General features: G+C 33.9%; 1 pseudogene; it reads right to left on the bottom strand.

Moving 5' to 3' along the window:
* Positions 1 to 1,416: 1,416 nt before the first annotated feature.
* On the bottom strand, positions 1,417 to 2,296 carry LOC103603057 (annotated as a pseudogene).
* Positions 2,297 to 5,575: the final 3,279 nt, after the last annotated feature.

The following is a 5,575-nucleotide window of genomic DNA, read 5'->3' as shown; positions in this document are numbered from 1 at the left end:
ACAAAAAAAAAAAAAAAAAAAAAAAAAAAAAAAAGAATGCAAGATAATTGTTTTCTAGCCTATTCAGCAAAATAAAGTTTTAAATTTTAATGAAACTTGTAGATAGGTCCTGTCTTTACAGCTACTCTCCAAACAAGGATTTTAAAGAATATATTTACTGCAAGTGTCAGAGATAATAATCTTGTCTTCCTCTTAGTGCTTTTACAACATTCAATGAAATAGAATAAGTATATCAGTTGGAATTGCCTTCAATTTAAAACAATGGAAAACCAGATTAATTGTGGTTTACACATAGAACTTGCTTTTCTCAGATAACAAGACATCAAGCAGGATGACTGCTGTAGGTGCCCATGACACCATAAGGGACTCAGCTCTCCTACCTCCTCTGCCATCCAAAATAACCTTGGCTTTTGACTTCAATCTGATTGATACTTTGGGAGTCTACTTACAATTTTATTTGAAGAAAGGCTTCTGGTACCCTTGGAAAAAAATTTTAATACTCTAGGAAGCAAGTCTTTAATTTAGTCACATGTTTCTTGATAAAACTTGTCCCAGTGACCAAGGTTTTGCAAAATTTGGCAATCTCATACAACCAATGTTTTGCATACCTGATCAAAAGTCCTATAACAGGGTTTGACAAAGGGCCAGATGATAAATATTTTAGGCTTTGTGTACTAAAAAGTCTCTCTGTCACAACTACCCAGCTCTGCCTTTTTAGTGAATTAAGCAGCATATAATATATGCAAATGAAGGGTGTGGCTGTGTTCCAATAAAACTTTATTTACATAAACAGTTGGAGGACATGGTTTAGTCTAAAGAAATAGTGTGCAGGTAGCTGTTAACCACATTAAAATGTAGGGACAGTTTTGTGATGAGATATCATGACCCTTCTCATCTCAGGTACTATGCCCATGCTGCTGTCCTGCAGAAAATTTTCACCTCTCCTCTAATATGGTTAATTTTTGCTTATTTTTAATTTCTCCACTTAAGCATCATATTCCCGGAAAAGGTTCCTTGATTAGGTCAATTCTTGAACTGCATGATTTTATCTCTTACTCTTAGAATTTATAACAATCATATATTTATATCATTAGTTGATTAATTCTTTTTTTTCACATCCAAATTTTTATTTAATTCATAACCTCCACAATCCATGAAGTTGAACTTACAGAAAGAAGAAGTAAAACATTTGGAAACCGATCTAAGAAAACAGAACATATCTATAGGAAACAAAATGTAAACACAAAAGTCAACGAATCTGACAGTGACAATAATCAACACTTGAAACTCAATTTATATTCTAATGAATATAATTAGGTTAATTACATCATAGAACATTCTGTATTTTTCTGCTGTGACTTTGTATAATATTTATAACAAGCAGAAAGTTCCTAGGTCTAACCACTAAATAATTTTCTATTCATGTTTCTCTGCAGTGGTTTACTTGTCCTCCATAGGGTGGACTGGAGATTCGGCAGTGGCTGTGTTCATCACAGGACAGATACTCAGGACACTCTGATCACCATTAGATGGAATTGATGGGCTCAGTGACTCTGCAGCAGAAATTCTTGTGAATGTAAAGAAGTGGGAAACATCTTCAATGTTGAAAAAGGAAGTGTTTCCCATGCCCATATCCAGGAAAATCCCCACTTGGTGTAACTCAGGGTCCACACAGAGGGCAGTTGGATGCCTTGGGCTGGCATAGAAGTAGCCTCCACCCCTCAAACTCACAGTCCAGAATCCAAGCTCTGGAGTCAGTTAGATCTGTCCTTGTCAATGAGCAAGTTCTTTACAAACTCCCAGGTCCCATTTTGAGCTTGTTCCCATGTCCACCTCCCAGGAATGGCAGCCAGAGGTGAAAGGAGGGAAGTCCAGGACATGAGGTGCATGTTGAATCTCTGATCAAGCAATGGCAAGTTCTGCTTCAAACGTCCATATTGGATGCTCCTCAGGTCATTGGAAATCATGAGGCAGTTGTTGGCTGTGTCAACATCTAAGGTCACATCCACTTGGATCTTCCACGTCCTTGGGTTCATCTGTAGAATGGCTTTCAGATGAGGCTCCAGTTCATTGATGGTGGCAACCAGCTTCCCCAGCTGCTGAGTGGGCCTGATGTCATTCTTCTGAGAGGCCAAGACGCAGAAATAGCAAAATAAATCCTCTCTACTGGGTTCCTTCTGCAGTGAATTGATGCAGTTGAGGCAGAGTATGCACCACACTTCAGGTACACTGGTTTGCCAAGGTAGGCTGGGCAGGCAGGGTATCTTTCCTCTTGTAAGAATTCAGCCTTGTCCATGCTTCTGCGCTAGAATCTCCTCTGTCCCCCAGCTGCTTCCACCAGTAAGTATCTCAGGTGTTGTAAGAAAGGGACATACAGAGGCCTTTAATTGATGAGTCTCTCTCATTCCTCTTAATCACACCCTGCCATGCCTCTTTAACTGAGTCAGACTTTGGTTTAGTTGTAGTAGGAATTAAGGTTTTCATAGGTGATACATCTCCAATAACAGTAACCTTAATAAAATCCTTAATCCTGACTATATATTTTCCTCAATATGAAGATAAGATTAAATTGCCATCACTTAATATTAGATTAGACCTAATGTCCTAATTTCCCAAGTTTATTTTAGAGATTATTCTATCAATTGTCAGTAGGGATGTTTCCTCCAATGTGTGTTATACACTCAAGCTTTGCTTGTAATCCTAAAATAGATTATTCAGTATGATCACATTTAGGATTTTACAAAAACGCATAAATTTATTTATATACATCAGAACTAAAAGTAATTGGTGTATGCATCACATTGAGGAAATTGTAGGTAGTTCTAATATACTTCCATTTGTTTATTTCTGGTATTAAGAAAAATTGATAATTCCTGAAATAATTTATAATTGTGAAAAATGATCATGAAACTCTTCATGGGTTTTAGGCACTTCACAGAGCGTTAGTACGAAATTCAGAGATAAAATACAGGGAACATTTTTTTGCAGTATTTATGTTCTCAAATGGAAATTAACACTAAAGTTAGTTGTACTTTCTTTCATATGTACTAATCCTGAACATTTTCCTTTTAATCCCTTTCTGTGTATTGAGATCCTCACAGACTTGTTTTTAAATTTCAAATAATTAGAAAATAATCTTACTATTTTCCCTACCTCACACTTTATCACATACTAAATAAATTTTCTCTTTTTGCATACTTTAAAAAAACAAAACACCTAATTTAGGACCATTTTAAACATGATTGCAGATGGGATTAGATGACTCAAAGAGATTCAGGTCTTCAGTAAAAGAAATGGTAAATCTGCAGATGTCATGGAAATGGCTAGGTTAAGTGACTAAATTAATTTGTATTGAATTCATATAATAATAGCTTTGTTTTCAAATTTCAAACAGCTTGAATATAATCTTACTATTTCCTCCACCTAAAAATATATAAAATATTTAATAATTTTTTCTATATGTACATCTTAAAATTATTTTTAATTTACATATAACAATCATACATATTTATGGATTGCAGAGAGATATTTTGATACATATAATATGTAATGATCAAATCAGGGTGGACAGCATATTCAAATCAGGATGGATAGCATATTCATCACCTAACACATTTATCATTTCTTTGTGTTGGGAACATACAAAAGCCTCTCTTCTATCTGTTTGAAAGAATGCAAAGCATTCATTCTAAAGATTATTGATTAATGATCATCTTCTAGGATGTAAGTCATTGAGGATGGGGACAGTTTCTGTTTTGCTGTGTTGTTGTTTGCTAGTCAATTGGTTTTGTTTGGGCTTTTTTCTCACTGCTTCATCTGCAGCCTGCCAAGGTACCTGGCATCTACTAGGCACTCCAATATTTGTTGAATGGATTAGCTGATTACCTTTATATATATAAAGGTAATATATATATATATTACATTAGATATGTAAAAAATAAGACAGAATTTCATAAGGTATGGCTAATGAACCCATAAACTAGTAAGCTGGAATAAGTTAACTTTTCTAGTCCATTGTCTCTTAAATGTCGCTAAAATCAGAGCATAAGAAATATGGTATAAAACCTACTTGTTAGCATACTAAATGTTTAGCTGATGCCACTGGGGATGTTCTAATTTATTGTCATATTTGAAAATTGTTTAAAACTTGAGTAATGAAGTAGCTAGATATCAGTGACTGACATGTGAGTTAAATTATTTGTGTTCTTTTCCCCAGGAACTTTGGCTTATTTTTTGTGTTATTCAGGACACAGTGAAAATTCTATAGAGCAGCCCATAAAGTCCCTAATATCTGTTCACAATATATTACTCCAGTCATTAGCCATTTATATTGTTATTCTACTACACAAATCTACTTTTGTCTAGCTGGCTTATTTGTTTTTTGGACCTTATCTTCAGGTTTTCCTAACTCTGTAACTGTCTCTATTCTGGACTTTAACTGGAATAAGTTAACTTTTCTAGTCCATTGTCTCTTAAATGCCGCTAAAATCAGAGCATAAGAAATATGGTATAAAACCTACTTGTTAGCATACTAAATGTTTAGCTGATGCCATTGGGGATGTTCTAATTTATTGTCATATTTGAAAATTGTTTAAAACTTGAGTAATGAAGTAGCTAGATATCAGTGACTGACATGTGAGTTAAATTATTTGTGTTCTTTTCCCCAGGAACTTTGGCTTATTTTTTGTGTTATTCAGGACACAGTGAAAATTCTATAGAGCAGCCCATAAAGTCCCTAATATCTGTTCACAATATATTACTCCAGTCATTAGCCATTTATATTGTTATTCTACTACACAAATCTACTTTTGTCTAGCTGGTTTATTTGTTTTTTGGACCTTATCTTCAGGTTTTCCTAACTCTGTAACTGTCTCTATTCTGGACTTTAAAGTGAATTTATTGTCTCATTTACCTTGCACTTTCTAAGTTAATTCAACTGCTTATTTTTCATGAAACTATTTTCCAACTAAAATACAAATTAATTTCATAAAATTATTTTATTGCTTAACTCATATTTTTGCCACAATCTCTTAGGGAATATATGCTATATCGTGGACACTTAATGAAAATATTTTGAATATTGAGGAGGAAAGTCCAGATGATAAAGAAAAATTTTTATAGTTCCCATTTGCCATATATATGATAAATATTTCTTACCAACCTGGACCACCCTACAATTAAAATATAATTTAACTGGAACGAGTCTTTGTCATTCACCTTAACTTGTATAAATGTCTATCTGCTAATTTTCGTTATTTTAGTTAAAGTTGTCTATGATTGAATGTTATTAATGTTCAAAGGATAAAACATCTGTGAAGGTAGAACTTCTATGGTTTATCTACTTAAGATCTGGTGTTTATGTGATGAAGGATGATTAAGATATTTCTTTAAAATAAAGTTTGTGTTTGTTTAGAACCAAGAAACATANGATCCATCTGTGGCTTAAGCTACTTTTCTGATTGGGGATGGGAGGTGAGAAGATATATGGCCTTTTGAGTTCCTTCTAAAATAATTTAAACTTTACTGAATTCTCATTTCAGAAGTTCACTTCATTTTTGTTCACTTGGATTCTGTA

This window comes from Galeopterus variegatus, unplaced genomic scaffold, assembly GCF_000696425.1.
Source record: "Galeopterus variegatus unplaced genomic scaffold, G_variegatus-3.0.2 Scaffold4417, whole genome shotgun sequence".
NCBI lineage: Eukaryota > Metazoa > Chordata > Mammalia > Dermoptera > Cynocephalidae > Galeopterus > Galeopterus variegatus.
The sequence above is the reverse complement of the archived record's forward strand: the minus strand, read 5'-3'. Positions and strand labels throughout refer to the sequence as shown.